Source organism: Jaculus jaculus, chromosome 10 (genome assembly GCF_020740685.1).
Source record: "Jaculus jaculus isolate mJacJac1 chromosome 10, mJacJac1.mat.Y.cur, whole genome shotgun sequence".
NCBI classification, from domain to species: domain Eukaryota; kingdom Metazoa; phylum Chordata; class Mammalia; order Rodentia; family Dipodidae; genus Jaculus; species Jaculus jaculus.
Window position 1 is genome coordinate 1298491 of NC_059111.1, and position 17419 is coordinate 1315909.

A 17419-nucleotide genomic window follows, 5' to 3' on the forward strand; every position below is an offset into this window, starting at 1 on the left:
AACCCTACAAGACCACACGGAAGATGCTTGGACTCTCCAAGAGTAAGGAAGGGCATAAAAGCGCTAAAGGCCACTTTCTTGAACTGGTCACACTTCGAAGTAGGACATGCTGGATTCAGCTGGCAAAGGATGACATAATCACAGCTGATAGGGGTTAGACCAAACCTGGCCTCTGGCCTATGCCTACATCCTCATTTCATGTAAATTCACCTCTAGACTTTTGTTCCACAGTGCTGGGATTAAACCCCAGGCCTTGCCCGTGCTAGACAAACACTTCATCACAGTGATCTACACTCACTCTGGGCCCCTCTTACTCCTTTTTCAGTTGGAGACAGGGTCTTGTTAAGTCACAGAGGACAGCCCTGAACTGTGGATCCTCCTCTTCAGCCAGTGAACTAGCTGTGATGACAGGCATTTTCCACCCTCCCACTTAGGCCTCATTTTGAACAATCACCAGGACGGTGACAAATCTGGAGCTTCAGATTTAGGAATATTCAAGGACACTGAATATCGGGCTGCCTCTGGTGAGCTGTGAGGCAATAATGTGGTAGCACTGGCTGCAAGCAAGTTCTGTAGATTTGAACAAGACCATTCCCCTGTAAAAGAGGAACTCCAACTGTTTAGTGACGAATTTAAAGGAGAAAGAGAAGGAAAAGAGAGTAGGGAAATGAAAGGCGGAAACCAGAGAATGCAAACAACAGGGCTGCAGGAGAACCGGTGCAGGTGTCCCCACGCAGGATGTCACCTGGACTTCGCTTGACCACGACCCTGAGGACGACCTTCTGGGAAGCTGCAGTGGCAGTGCCGCAGTTCCCACCCAGCCACGTGTCATGGCTGCAAGTTTTGAAAATGGTTGAGAAGCTGATGTGGTGGGATACTCCTATAACCCTGTACTTGGGAGGCTGAAACAGGAGGACTGCTGCAAGCATGAGGGCATCCTGGGCTACCTAGTGTGTTACAGGCTAACAAAGACTACAGCATGAGACCAGTCTCAAAAAAAAAAAAAAAGTGACATAGGACTCTCAACTTTTAGTTCTGCCAAGTATGATCACAAAACCAGAAAGTGTTAACAGCACTTGCAAATGAGTGACGGGATGTAAAAGCCCTTACGTCTCTCCAGGCAAGACATTTAAGCCGCAAGTGTAATGCGTCATCACCGTAACTCAACAGGATAAGAAAGGCCACTGCAAGAACATCAAGCTCCCCACGTGGTCTCGTCTCCCTGAAGCAGAAGCCACACCAGCCTGACTTTAGTTATTCGGAATCACAGTCTTGTCTCCAGAGGCTTCCCATCCTCCCCTCTATCTGCAATGGACTTCTCCCATATCTTCTTTTGCCTGTCCCTCCAGTGTTTAGATTTTAGCTCAGAGACACATGCTGTCAACTTGACAGGGTCAGAATCACCTAGAAGACAAATGTCTGGGCATGTCTATGAGGGGCTTTTTAGATTAGGTTAATTGATGTGAGTGGTACCATTCCATGGGCTGGGGTCCTGGACTACATACAAAGGGGAAAGTGCACTGATAACCACTTTCATTGCTTTCTACTTTCTGACCATGGACTGAATTCTCCCAACTGCCTCACATTCCTGCAAACATGCCTTTCCTGCCATGGTGGAAACCTTCCTTTCTTAGTTGTTTCTCTCATTTTGTCACTGCAGTGTTACAAGTAACTAATACACTGTCCAGATCAATCTATCTTACACCCATTCATCCATCCATCCATCCATCCACCCATCCACCCACCCACCCACCCATCCGTCTATCTATACAAAGCCCCGATCTATCTATCTATCTATCTATCTATCTATCTATCTATCTATCTATCTATCTATCTACCTATCTAAATCCCAGATCTTTCTATCTGTCTAAAACCACTCAAATCACTGTGGCTGCTGAGTTAAGAATGGGGTGATCTTTTTGAATTGGAAAAATCTGATATTGTCTTACTGTTGCTTACAACACTTTATAACTTGATATAAAACATTCACATGGGGCTGGAGAGATGGCTTAGCGGTTAAGCACTTGCCTGTGAAGCCTAAGGACCCCGGTTCGAGGCTCGGTTCCCCAGGTCCCACGTTAGCCAGATGCACAAGGGGGCGCACGCGTCTGGAGTTCGTTTGCAGAGGCTGGAAGCCGTGGCGCGCCCATTCTCTCTCTCTTCCTCTATCTGTCTTTCTCTCGGTGTCTATCGCTCTCAAATAAATAAATTAAATTAAAAAAAATATTCACATGTCCCTAGAGCCCTGCATGAGTTGGTGCCTGCCTTGTGGTGACTTTGGAGAAGTAGCCTCCACTTATGCCACTTCCTACCTCACTCCCTCCCCTGCACAACCACTGCTCCTCTGCAGCAGGCCAGCTGAGAGCCATCTGCACTCACCTCTTCCAGCTGCTTTGAACAGCATGCACCACCTCAAGTGAGACTCCCTCAGCCTTGCCCTGGAGCGCCTGGTTGATTTGAGTTGTTTTCTGCTCATGCTTCAAACCTCAAGTTAAGGTTTATACTTATAGCTCCTAAATGTGCATGCCTTTCAACAGGTCCCTTTTTAATATTAATTATACCAGGTTATTCTCTTTTATCTCCTTGCCCCAGCTCCTCTTACCCTGAAGACACACCTCAGTGGGGTTATGGTATTCACTGTGGGTTACGAAGGCCTCAGTCAGTCCCTGTGGGGTAGTGGGGACCGTGCATCAGATATTCCTACCCACTCTGTGGTGCTTACAATCTTTCCAAAGCCCCCTTGTCTGCAATGTTCCCTGAGCCATAGCAGGCCTGTTGAGTGTTAAGTGTTGGGTTCTCTATAGCCTCTGGGTTTCTGTTTTGACAGGCTTTGATTGATCACCATGTTTGTCACCATCAACCTGGTTGTCAGGCTAGCAGTGAGAGCTGTGTTCATGTTACCACTTCCCCTGAAGTTTTTCCTGGGCCATGGCAGATGGGGTAGGGGTGGCATATCTCATGGTGGGCAGTTGGCTAACTTCTTGTCTTATTAATGGATCTTGGTTCTTCTTGTTTTCTTTGCCATCTAACAAGTCCCTTTTTATAATTAGACCATGACCTCCTCAGGACCAGGTCTGTGCTGTGACCTCTGTCATCAATCCCATACCAGGGCCCAATGTCTAGCCTGGCAAATGCACATGAGATATTTGTTGAGTGAATAAGCAAACCACAGATTTTCAATGGAAGAAATGCCATGCTAAACAAAAAGTCATTCAAGGAACCACAAAAGAAAATCAAAACTAATTAAGCTGTTGGCTAAATGTATATACTATGTTCATCAAACTGCCCAGTAAACACTTCTCTCAATATTCATACCTATATATTAATACTACTCTCACTTTTGGTAGAGAACCTTCTCTTTTCAGATGGCAGTGACCTTGGGATGACTCAGAAGGAATCATGGTGCTGGAAAGAAGTGACAGAGGAGTGCTCAGCACTGCAATATCTCTGTCACACCTTTCAAGGCTCAGGGTCTAATGTGGAAGAGGTGGCGGAAAGAATGTAAGAGCCAATGGAAGGGTAGGACTCCTTACAACGTGCTCCCCCAGACACAAAATGTCCTGGATATCCATGCCCTCACAGTGCCTGACACTACCTACACAAGACCATCATAATAGGAGAAGATCATGACAAAAAAATGAGAGACTGATTGAGAGGGGGAGGGGGTATAATGGAGAATGGAGTTTCAAAGGAGAAAGTAGAGGGAGGGAGAGCATTACCATGGAATATTGTTTATAATCATGGAAGTTGTCAATAAAAATAATAATAAATAAATTTTAAAAATAATAACAATTCAGCTGTTGACTATAAGCAGGAGTAAAAAACAGTCACCCCACCAGCCAGGCCTAAAAATACAAAGCTGACTTGACCAAATGAAAACTTTCATAGTAGGAGGTTGCTCTGAAGTAATGAGCAGATCATGTATAAACACAAATGCATCCACATCAGTAAAACTTAGTCATGTTTATATCTCATCTGTCCCTCTGCACATAACCTGGGTGGCTTAGTAGATTTTTTTTTTTTTTTTTGAGGCAGGTTCTCATACAGCCAAGGATAGCCAAGACTATGTAGTTGAAGCTGACTTTGAACTCCTGATCCTCCTGTCTCAGCCTACCAAGTGCTAGGACTACAGGCTTGCTTTACCACACTTAGGTTATGTAGACTTTAAATTTCCTTTTCTCTTCTTTTGTTTCCTTTCTCTCTCTTTCTCTACCTTTCTTATTTTTCTTTCTTTCTTTTTTTATTCCTGAGATAGGGTTTCATGTATCTCATATTGACCTCAAACGTGCAATGTAACTGAGGATAATTCTGAATTTCTGATCCTCTTTCTTCTACCTCCAAAGTGCTAGGGTTACAGGTATATGCCATTGTGGCAGTTTAATTCAGGTGTCCCCCATAAACTTAGGTGTTCTGAATGCTAGGTTCCCAGCTGACGGAGATTTGGAAATTAACGCCTCCTGGAGGCAGTGTATTTTGGGGGCAGGCTTATGGGTGTTATAACCAGCTTTCCCTTGCTAGTATTTGGCATACTTTCCTGTTGCTATTGTCCACCTTACGTTGGCCAGGGGGTGATGTCTACCCTCTGCCCATGCCATCGTTTTCCCTGCCATCGTGGAGCATCCCCTCAAGTCTGTAAACCAAAATATACTCTTTTTCCCCAAAAGCTGCTTTTGGTTGGGTGATTTCTACCAGCAATGTGAACCTAACTGCAATAGCCACTAGGCCTATTTGTTTGTTTTTTAACATGGTGCTGGGGATCAAGCCCAGGGTCATGTGCATGCTAGGAAGTACACTAGCAACTGAGACACACCCCTGGCCCCCAAAGACTTTTCATAAACATGATCCCCACAAAAACTACTTGGACAAGCCGGGCGTGGTAGAGCATGCCTTTCATCCCAGCACTTGGGAGGCAGAGGTAGGAGGATCACCGTGAGTTCAAGGCCACCCTGAGATTACACTGTGAATTCCAGGTCAGCCTGAGATAGAGCAAGACCCTACCTGGGAGGGTTGGGGGGGGGGGAAGGAGGGGGAAGAAAAAGAAAAACTACGTGGACAAAAATCTCCAATTTCTACTTCATGGTGTCAGTGTCTTAAACACATATGTGACAAGGTGGGCTATGAGGCTGTATTGATAGTGCAACCAGACACAGAGAGTGCAAAAGGCAGGTGCTCCAGCCACACTCAAGGAAGAGGACCACAGAAGAGGAGCAGACCTGAGCCGACTATGGGCCATGCGCCTGTGCGGTGCTGTAGTGCTAGAGGCCCAGAAGCAGGAAGAACTGGGCACTGCATTATAAAATTTGGACTCAGCAATCCCCCAGCATCTGAAGAGTGTACTTTGCTTCCCCAAACTATGACAGCCCTTACCTGGGTGGCATGGTTACACTGACAGGAAAGATCATTTGAACTGGTGAGAGGTTCTCCATAGGACTGAGGTAGTGGAGGTCCTGACGACAACTGTGATATGACTACTGCTGTTTAGAGAGAGAGAATGGGCACGCCAAGACCTCCTGCTGCTGCAAATGAACTCCAGATGCAAGAGCCACCTTGTGAATCTGCATTTACGTGGGTCTTGGAGAACTGAGCCGGGCCTGTCTTTACCTGCTGAACCATCTCTCCAGCTCACCAACCTACTTTAGGTTGGGAAACTTTCCTAGTTTGTGAAGTAAAGACGTCTGTTCTTGAGTAAGAGCTGTGCCACAGTGAGGGCTGGAAGAGGAGGACGCAGCTCGGGGAGGACCTCTGCGGCCTCAGCCTCCCCCATGGCAAGCTGAGGTCTTGGCAGGGAGGCGCCCACACCCTGCCAGCAGCTGAAAGAGGGTTGTGAGCCTGGAAGTAGACTTCCAGACTATGGTAGTCATTGATAAAGGGATTACTTTCTTTGGTCCCATCAAAAGAAAAAAAAAAATAAACAAAACTTTGGTCTCATTTAGAAAGATTATTCATGAGTTTATGTACTTTTTTCTTAAGATAATAAATGGCCAGGAGTGGTAGGGGTACATTTGGGAGGCTAGAGGATTCAGAGTTGGAGATCACCCTCTACTATTCAGTGAGTTAGGGGACAACCTGGGCTACATGAGATCTAGTTGTGGAACATCTGAGAGCTGTTGCACAGGTGAATAGATAAAGTTTAAAGATGACTGTATTATGTCGTCACCTTCCTCATGCCACGACCACACTTCAGAACCGCCCTGTGCCTCATCTGAACTCATCCACTACATCCCATGCACTGGAATGCATGTCCTACCCGTTCCTGAGCGCTACCTTGCCAGAATACTGCACACTCCCCACGCCGGACAGCCACTTTCTGCACTCTGCTGGGACACACTCCTCTCCCCCGCAACTCTTCTAACTCTTCTTTGGGAGTTTTTCCTGTTCTTCATGCTGGTTTAGTAAAGTGGCTTTTGTGTGTGTGTGTGTGTGTGTGTGCGCGCGCGCGTGTGTGTGTGTGTGTTTTTAAGTTTTTGGTTTTTCAAGGTAGGATCTCGCTCTGGCCCCACTGACCTGTAATTCACTTTGTATTCTCAGGGTGACCTTGGACTCAATGGTGATCCTCCTACCTCAGCCTCGCGAGTGCTTGGATGAAAGGTGTGCACCACCACGCTGGCTCCATGCTGGTTTAGATGTGTCCTCAGAAAAGCACTCCTTGACTACACTGCAGACAGTTTTAAACTTCTACTTGTTTCTCCAAGTAAAGCCTGGAAGGCAGAGGACACTAGTACAGAATCTAGAAAGAACAGTGCCTTGTAGGTAAAAACTCAATTATATGGAATGAAGGTATTTAACAAGAAGTTGGAAGAAAATAAGTTAGGACCAAGTTGTGAATGACATCAAACGGTATAGCAGGCAGTTGGGCTAATGTGTACACTACAGAAGATAGTAGGCAAAGGTGTTTCAAGGACTAAGAAATTGAAGAGGGGGAAGAGAGAGAGATGTTGTCTTTTTTGTTAAAGGTTAAGAAGATAGAGAAATTTAATTTTGGAATTCACTATTCTGTGGGAAGCCCCAATTCCTGAGTCAGCCATCCTTGAGACTAAAGCTTCTACTTCTGCCTTTGGTGCAAAGTCCCTAAAGCTTCCATTCCTTTAGGTTTCCCCAAGAAACTGTATTGTTTTTATGTTAGCCAATCATGTCAGAGCATGAGGCCAAGATCTGACTAATCTGAGACACAGGACCCTCATGTTAGATGAAAATCCAGTATCAGAAAACCCTGCTGATGTTCTTTGCTCATCTGGACTCTTCATGGCTGTGCACCTTCTGCGGAAGTGAGTGTCACCTTGTCAGCATACACTTGGACTACGGGTCGTTCTTGGATCACAGACACATTTCTGACAGTAGGATGACAGACGACAGGATTATGTCCAATACCCTAGTTCTCTCCCTACGAGCTTTTATACTGTTATCACTCATACCCCTCAACCTGTGAGTTTTCCTCTCAATAAACAATAATTCATAATTTAAAAATAAAATACAAATACATATATTTGAAAGCTTATATAACATTAATGTATAAAGAACTCTTATAAATTAATAGAAAAAGGTAAGCAGCAGTAGTCAATACATAAAAAAAGGGTGAGTTAGGCTGGAGAGATGACTCAGCAGTTAAGGCACTTCTTTGCAAAGTCTGATGGCCTGGGTTCGATTCCCTAGTACCCACATAAAGCCAGAGGCACAAAGTTGCCCACGCATCTGGAGTCTGTTTGCAGTAGTAAGAGGCTCTGGTCTCTTGCTATTTTCTCTCATTTTTTCTCCCTCTCTCTTTCTCTCCTTCCCCCTCTCTCTTTGCAAACAAATAAATAAAAGTGTTTTTGTTTTTTTTTAAAAGAGCAAGTTGGGCTGGAGAGATTGCTTAGCGATTAAGCGCTTGCCTGTGAAGCCTAAGGACCCCGGTTAGAGGCTTGATTCCCCAGGACCCATGTTAGCCAGATGCACGCGTCTGGAGTTCGTTTGTAGTGGTGGAGGCCCTGGCGCGCCCATTCTTCTCTCTATCTGCCTCTTTCTCTCTCTGTGCCTGTTGCTTTCAAATAAATATATAATAATTAAAAAAATAAAAAAGAAAGCACTATGGCCTGTTTTTTAAAAAAATAAAAATAAAAAAGAGCAAGTAACATAAGCACCATCTACATACACAAAAATTAAACACAAAATGCTCCATTTCACTAATAACTACACATACATGTAATCAATGTATGCTGCATGCATGTATGGAAATATTACTTCAATTAATTAATTAATATATACAGTTAGTATGTTAATTTAAAAAGAAGAAAATATACCACTTTATGTTGGATGTGAAAATATTAACAGGGTTGGAAACCACCTGGGTTGGGGAAAAAGTAGACAATCAGACATAAACAATCACTGATGAAAGAACTGGCTAGGGTCCTTATCATGGAAAAAGGGTATAAGCATATGTTGGGCATATTAGGCATATTTTCTATGTCTATTTTTTTTTTTAGAAGAAACAGAGTATAATCAGTACTATTCTGAATCAGGAGAATTCTAAGAACATGACTCAGTCAGCAAAAACACAGCTTGCTCAGCATGGTACTTGGACACTCAAGCATAGTAAAGAGGAAGTGGCTGGGCAGTTTTGATGTTCTTCCCCTGAGAGAAAGAGCTAGAGAAGTTTCTGCATAGAAGACAGGCGAAATCATGGGGAAAAAGACTTAAGGGGGTTTCTCAGAGTGTGTGAGCTTCCTTAAACATAATAACAACCTCTTTTTTTCCTCTCCCAATAGTCCAGACACAACCTCCTGGAGTATTCCAATTACAGGCATGAGCCATCAACTCTGAACAGAACACAATAAATTATAAGACACGGTACATTTTCACCAAATACAAAGAAAACAAAATGCAACGAGATTAATTAGGGAGGTGGACATTGGCCATCTGATTCTTAACATGTGTGTCAGATTTGATATGCTCAAGAAAAGACTGCCTTAAGAAATGGTGCTGGCCACCCAGAAGCCATAGATTGTTACTAGAAAATTTTCAGTGCCAGGTATGGGATACATTCCAGTGAGTTGTTGGCCAGAGAGGCCACTGATGTTCCCAAAACATTGCAAGTCATTGGTGAAGCTCTTGATTTCCCACCAGGAAGAGATGGTAAGACCCTATTGCCAAAGACTACACATACTTGGGCTGCAAGGTCACTGAGAAATTCTGCTGGAGCTGAGCTGAAAACCTCTTCTGTGTAGACCAGCTGACAGAAAGCTGGAAAAAGTTATGCTACATGCAGCTCAATGGGAGAGACAGAAATCACCAGTGAAGATACTCAACAGTGGACACTACAATCCTTAAATTTGGCCAACCAGGCCCATGAGCCAATGGGTGCAATAGTGGCACATCTGTTATGGGGGAAACCAACTGCCTTCTAATTGAACTGGAGGCCCACTCTATGGGAGGGAATACATGCCTGATACTGAATATCTATGATGGGAAGTTATGAGCCCTAGGGGTATAACGACTGCTGCTGTCTGGCTAAATGTATATACTATGCTCACCAAGTTGCCCGGTAAGCACAAATGTTCATACCCATATATTAATGCTATTCTCACTTTTGGTTAGAGAAGTTTCTCTTTACAGACAGATGGCAGTGACCTTAGGATGACTCAGAAAACACCATAGTGCTAAGAAAAAGTGACAGAGGAGTGCTCAGCACTGAACTTCTCTATCCCATCTTCCAAGGCTCAGGGTCCACTGCAGAAGAGGTGGCAGAAAGAATATAAGAGCCAAAGGAAGGGTAGGACTCCTTACAATGTGTTCCTCCAGACATAAGATGGTTTGGTTACAATGTGCTCCTCCAGACATAAGATGGTCTGGATATCCATGACCTCACAGTGCCTGACACTACCTACGTAAGACCATCATAATAGGAGGAAAAGATGGTATCAAAATAAAAGAAAGAGTGCTGGATAGATGGCTTAGCAGTTACGGCACTTGCCGGCAAAGCCAAAGGATCCTGGTTCAACTCTCCAGGACCCACATAAGCCAGATGCACAAGGTGGCACATGCATCTGGTGTTCATTTACAGTGGCTGGAGGCCCTGGTGTGCTCATTCTCATTCTTTCTCCTCTTTCCTTCTCTCAAATAAATAAAGAAATAAAATATATATTTAAAAAATAAATAAATAAAAAATAAAAGACTGATTGAAAAGGAAAGGGGATATGATTGAGAGTAGAGTTGCAAAGGGAAAGTGGGGAAGGGGAGGGAATTATCATATTTATTATCTATAATTATAGAAGCTGTCAATAAGAAAAATAAAAATGGGAGGGAGAGGTAGGAGGATCGCCATGTTCGAGGCCAGCCTGTGACTGCGTAGTGAACTACAGGTCAGTGTGGGCCAGAGTGAGACCCTACCTCAAAAAAAACAAAAAAATAAAAATAACAATAGGAGAAAAAGATGACATAAAAATAAAAGAGAGGGCTAGAGAGCTGGCTTAGTGGTTAAGCGCTTGCCTGTGAAGCCTAAGGACCCCGGTTCGAGGCTCGGTTCCCCAGGTCCCACGTTAGCCAGATGCACAAGGGGGCGCACGCATCTGGAGTTCGTTTGCAGAGGCTGGAAGCCCTTGCGCGCCCATTCTCTCTCTCTCCCTCTATCTGTCTTTCTCTCTGTGTCTGTCGCTCTCAAATAAATAAATAAAAAATTAAAAAATAAAATAAAAGAGAGACTATTTGACATTATAGTCCATCACTGAGGCCCTTGGTTTCCCACCAGTGGACAGTTTGTCGCAAGCCTTGTATTTGGCCAGCCAGGCCAAATGAGCCAATGGGTGCAATAGTGTAACATCTGTCATGGTGAAACCAACTGCTCTCTAATAGGACTGGAGGCCCACTCCATGGGAAGGAATATATTCCTGATACTGAAAACTTAAAACAGGGGTAGTCATGAGCCCTAGGAGGAAAAGATCATGACAACAAAATAAAAGAGAGACAGACTGATAGAGGGGGGAGGGGATATGATGGAGAGTGGAGTTTCAAAGGGAAAAGTGGGGGGAGGGAGGGCATTACCATGGGATATTTTTTATAATCGTGGAAGTTGTTAATAAAAAAAATCAAAAATAAAATAAAATTGAGTTGAATTTTTAAAAAAAAGAGAGAGACTGAGAGAGGGAGGGGATATGATGGAGAGTGGAGTTATGAAGGGGGAAGTGAGGGGGGAGGAAATTATCATGGTTTATTGTCTATAATTATGGAAGCTGTAAAAAAAGTTTACAAAGAAATGGTGCTGGGAGTACTAGACTACCCACATGTAGAAGAATAAAACTAGATCCTTTCTCTTGTGCAAAAATCAGTTAAAAAATGGATCAAGGGCTGGAGAGATGACTTAGTGGATAAGGCACTTGCCTGAAAGTGCCTTAATTGTTAAGCCTAAGGACCCAGGTTTGATTCCCCAGTACCCATGTAAGCCAGATGCACAAGTTGGCACATGCATCTAGAGTTTGTTTGCAGTGGCTGAAGGCCCTGGCACACCCATTCTCATTCCCTCCCTCTCCTTCTCCCTCTTCCTCTCTCTCTCACTCTGTCTCTCCCCCTCTCTAATATAAATAAAATATTTTTAAAAGGATCAAACATAGTTAATTTAAGACCTGGACCTTCAAAACTGCTACAGGGAAAACACTAAGGATACAAACATAGGCAATAACTTTCCAGAAAAGATTCATTGCAATAGCTCAGAAGATAAAAGCCAGAACTGACAAAGGAGACTATGTGAAATTAAAAGGCTTCTGCATAGTAAAGTGAAGGGATGGACACGCTGCAGAATACAAGGAAAATCTCTGGCAACTATTCATCCAACATGGGATTGATGTTTTAAATATATAAAGAACTCTTGAGCCGGGTGTGGTGGCGCACGCCTTTAATCCCAGCACTTGGGAGGCAGAGGTAGGAGGATCACCGTGAGTTAAAGGCCACCCTGAGACTACAGAGTTAATTTCAGGTCAGCCTGCACCAGAGTGAGACCCTACCTCAAAAATCAAAAAAAAAAAAAACAACTCTTAAGTAGGGCTGGAGATATGATTCAGTGGCTAAGGTGCATGCTTGAAAAGCCTAAGGACCCGGGTTTGATTCCCCAGTACCCACATAGAGCCAGATGCACAAGGTGGTGCATGCATCTGGAATCCATCTGCAGTGGCTAGAGGCCCTGGCACACCCTTCTCTATCTGCCTCTTTCTCTCTCTCTCAAATAAATAAATAAAAATAAAATATTAAACAGGTAAGAAAAAGTGAGTAGTAGAGCCAGGCGTGGTGGTGCACACCTTTAATCCCAGCACTCGGGAGGCAGAGGTAGGAGGATCGCCATGAGTTCAAGGCCACCCTGAGACTACACAGTGAATTCCAGGTCAGCCTGAGCTAGAATGAGACCCTTAACTCAAAAACAAAAAAAACAAGAAAAGAAAAGAAAAAGAAAAAGTGAGTAGTGGGATGGTGTAATATGTAGTACATAGAACTCTCAGGGCTTTCTGTTCAATTTTACTATGAACCTAAAACTGCTCTAAAAATCAAAATCTATTCTTCTTTGAAGCAGGGTCTCACTGTAGGCCAGGCTGATCTAGAATGTACTCTGGTCAGTCTGTCTAACTCAGGCTAGTTTAAATGGACCTTGCTAGCCTGTGCTAGCTGGAAATGTGCAGCTCCTCAGAAGGGACTGTGGTTAAATTCATTTATATTCTCTGGAGACAGCGATGAGGACTTGAAGTTTAGGAGCAGGGAACGGAATAGGGGTCCTGGGTGGTGAGAGCCTGAAACGTAAGCAGCAAAGCCTACAGTGGCCAACACGCCACTCTCAGCACTCAGTCCTGCTTCCCCATCCACTTAATCCCACATCGTAAATGGGATTAGCGCAGGATTCACTCACCAGCATTCTAAGGATAGAGGCCTCTTATTTCTTTGCATTTTACTTTACCTAGAAGTACTGTGGGATGAGCTCCAGGACCCTTGCAAATACCAGACAGGTGTTTTAATACCCGGCAATAGACTTAGCCCTATTTTATTTTGAGAAAGGGTCTCATGAAGTTACCTACACTGGCCTCGAACTCATTACATAGCCCACACAGGCCTTAAATTTGTGATCCTTCCGTCTCAGCCTTCCAAATAGCTGGGATACAGGTGTGCATCGCCATGTTCAGCTGAGCCTGTGGTAGTTCAGTTGGACAAAGACACTATAGCAAGGGTTTGAAGATTCATCCTCAAACTTCTTTCTTACAGTTTGTTTTTTTTTTCCTGTTTGTTTTTTGAGGTAGGGTCTCACTCTAGCCCAGGGTGACCTGCAATTCACTATGGAGTCCCAGGGTGGCCTCAAACTCACCTACCTCTGCCTCTGCGTGCTGGGAATAAAGGCATGCAACACCACGCCCAGCCTTCCTTACACCTTGTACCTCTTCCTTGCACTTTGATTTTAACCCTGGCTGTGGTTCTGGAATGTCTAACACTGGAACACAGTGCTCTGGGAAAAGTCTCATCTATACAGCTGATGTCACATTGAATAAATGAATATTTATAGCAAGAAATATTCTTGAGCCAGATGTGGTGGCACATGCCTTTAATCCCAGCACTCGGGAGGCAGAGGTAGGAGGATCACTGTGAGTTCGAGGCCACCCTGAGACTACAGAGTGAATTCCAGGTCAACCTGGGCTAGAGTGAGACTCTACCTCAAAAAGAAAGAAAGAAAGAAAGAAAGAAAGAAAGAATGGTTCTTGCTTCTGGTAATGCTAACCTCTTCTTAAACAACTGCAAGCTGATCCTCTCCCTCCTAGCCAGCAAGTACTCAGTAGCTGGTGCTCTGGAAATTGCCCTAGAAAGTCAACTGGAGATAGGAGATCACAGTCTTTATCTCTTTTCAAGCTGAGCCAACCAAGGGCTGGGGTATAGGCAGGCATGGACCACAAAGCCAAGCTGTTTTTGTTTGGTTTTGTCCTAAGAAAATGAATCTATTCCAATAGTCAGGAAGTGTACAGCAGATATGGCGACGGGGGAGGGGGGACTTTTGTCCTTGTACTTCTTTTATTACCAGAAAAAGAGGAGGGAGTGAAAACACCATTAACTTTAATCCTGACATGTTTCACTCTGCACAGACTTTTGCAGATCTAGATATTAAAGTGCTCATTATGTGAGTTATTAAGGAGTACTGAAGTCTATTTGATATCCCTAAATTACATTTTCTAAAACTTTATTTTTATTTTTATTTATCTGAAAGAGAGAGAGAGAGAGAGAGGGAGAGGGAGAAAAAGAGACAGAGAGAGAGTGGGCACGCCAGGGCCTCCAGCCACTGCAAACGAACTCCAGACATATGCACCCCCTTGTGCATCTGGCTTATGTGGGTCCTGGAGAATTGAACTGAGGTCCTTTGGCTTTGCAGGTAAACACATTAACCATTAAGCCATCTCTCCAGTCACCACCCCCCACAATTTACATTAAAAAAAACTTGGTACAAAAATTGTTAGCATTTCTTTATTTTCCTAAATGTTTTTTTTTTGTTTGTTTGTTTTGTTTTTCATGATAGGGTCTCACTCTAGCCCAGGCTGACCTGGAATTCACTATGGAGTCTCAGGGTGGCCTTGAACTCACGGCGATCCTCCTACCTCTGCCTCCTGAGTGCTAGGATTAAAGGCATGCGCCACCACGCCCAGCCTAAATATTTTTAAATAGATAGTAGTACTTATTGGTATTATAGCAAACTTTTGTTGTTGTTGTTGTTTTTAAGACAGGGTCTCACTGTAGCCCAGGCTGACCTGGAATTCATTAGGTAGTCTCAGGCTGGCCTCAAACTCACAGTGATCCTCCTAACTCTGCCTCCTGAGTGCTGGGATTAAAGTGTGTACCACCACCTGGCTTACTTTTTTTCTTTTTTGCTTTTGAGATGAAGCTTCATTACCTTACCAGACTGGTTTCAAACCTGTGGTGTCCAGCGATCCTCCCACATCAGCATGCCAAGTAGTTGGGACTACAGGCATGGACCACTATAACAAATATTTTTAGATTTCAGTACTGTCTTTTAAACTGACAATTTTGTTCTTCTAAGCCATCCTAAAAACAGGCAGGGTTGCATAATGACAGAACTGTTCATAGCTAGGATGTACCTAGGTTCTACAAATGATCGTTATTTCTGCTTAATCTTCAACCGATGGTGAAGTTTTTAACAGTTTAACTGTTCCTCTTATATTAGTGATCAGCGAGTGACAGGAAACAAAATGCTTAGAAGGGTTAGAAACTAAGAGTTTATTCTGAATGACTAATCATTTCTAATGTCAAAATGTTTGGGGTACTGAACTTGAACAACACAGAGCATATCCACAAATGCTACTGAAAGTAGGAGAACAATTAGACTCCTAGAGAGTTCAAGTTTTCTGTCACATGAGCATGTCAGTTGATCTCTGCATGAGGACTGTGATTAGATCACATGATACTGAATTCTAGAACAAGGTCTCTTTTTAGAAAACCTGACCAATATTGAAATGAAACAAAGAACCCCACAAATTACCATTTATTTTTAATATATTATTAAATTTTATTTATTCATTTGAGAGAGAAAGAGGCAGACAAAGAGAGAATGAGTGCATCAGGGCCTCTAGCCACTGCAAAGGAACACCTGGCTTACATGGGTCCTGGGGAATTGAATTGGGGTCCTTAGGCTTGGCAGGCAGACACCTTAACTTCTAAGCCATCTCTCCAGCCTTATTTATTTAATCTTTTTTCAAGGTAGGAACTCACTCTAGCCCAGGCTGACCTGGAACTCGCTCTATCATCCCAGGCTGGCATCAAACTCACAGTGATCTTCCTACCTCTGCCTCTTGAGTGCTGGGAAGAAAGGCATGTGCCCACGCCCAGCTAAATCATTTATAACTTCCCCCCCTTTTTTTTTTTTAAAGTTTTTATTTATTTATTTGAGAGTGACAGACACAGAGAGAAAGACAGATAGAGGGAGAGAGAGAGAATGGGCGCACCAGGGCTTCCAGCCTCTGCAAACGAACTCCAGACGCGTGCGCCCCCTTGTGCATCTGGCTAACGTGGGACCTGGGGAAGCGAGCCTCAAACCGGGGTCCTTAGGCTTCACAGGCAAGCGCTTAACCGCTAAGCCATCTCTCCAGCCCAACTTCCCTCTTTTTTATATTTACTAAGTAGCTTCCTGTATGGACATGAATACACACGTTTCTTGTATATTAGTATACATGCCACAACTAGGGGAAGGAAGAGTTTTGTTGTTGTTTTTAATTTTTCTTAAATTTTTTGTTTATTTTATTTATTTGAGAGTGACAGAGAGAGAAAGAGGCAGAGACAGAGAGAGAGCCACTGCAAACGAACTCCAGACGCATGCGCCCCCTTATGCATCTGGCTAATGTGGGTCCTGGGGAATCAAGCCTCGAACTGGGGTCCTTAGGCTTCACAGGCAAGCGCTTAACTGCTAAGCCATCTCTCCAGCTCTTGTTGTTTTTTTTTTTTTTTTTTTTTGAGGTAGGGTCTCACTCTAGCCCAGGCTCATCTGGAATTCACTACATAGTCTCAGCCTGGCCTTGAACTTATGACAATCCTCCAGAGTGCTGGGATTAAAGGCATATGCCACCACACCCAGGTCCAAAGGAAGAGTTTTAGGTGGACACACACAGGCTCACAAATTTGGGGTAGGAAAAAAAAAAGCCCTCCAGGGCTGTAGAGATGGCTCACCAGTTAAGGCACTTGGCTGCAAAACCTAAGGGCAGGGATTCAATTTCCCAGTACCCACATAAAAGCCAGATACACAAGGTGGTGCATGTATCTGGAGTTCATTTGCAGTGGCTAGAGGCCCTGGCATGCCCATTCTCTCTCTCTCTCTCTCTCTCTCTCTCTCTCTCTCTCAAATAAATAAATAAATAAATAAATAAATAATAAATAAATACATAAAAGCCTCCAAAACTTCACAGAAAAGACAAAAAACAAAGATTGTTGCTCTTATTTTTACCGTTATGGCAACGTTAAATAATTAAAATTGTTGAATTTTTCCTTTCATATCAAACTCAGAGGGCTAGAGAAATGGCTCATTGGTTTAAGGTACTTGTTTGCAAAGCCTGATAGCCTATGTTCAATTCCCTTGTACCTCTTGAGTGCTGGGAGTCAAGGCATGTACCACCATGCCCAGCATCTTCTATATACTTCCTATTTATTTGCAAGTCAAAGTACAGTTCAGTGTATTTACTGGGAGCCTTTTATAAGCCAAGTTCTGGGTGCACTGGGTGGGGTTTGGCAGAACAAAGAGAATGGCAGCATCGTCTGTTCTCTACTCGCCAGACCCAGGCCTCTTCCTGATGGTCCTCAGAAGGTCAAAGATCCATGCCCATTTTAATCCCAACAGCCTAGTCATGGGCATTACCATCACAGATGAAAACAAAATTGTATGTGAGTAAAAGGAGCCTGACCAAGATGTCACTGCCAAGTGCTCAGTAAA

General features: G+C 43.8%; 1 protein-coding gene across 5 annotated transcripts in view; it reads right to left on the minus strand.

The window, feature by feature from the left end:
* Positions 1 to 17419, minus strand: part of Myo5a (myosin VA) — a 164561-nt gene that overhangs the window by 112142 nt on the left and 35000 nt on the right. The gene's annotated exons all lie outside the window — the stretch shown is intronic.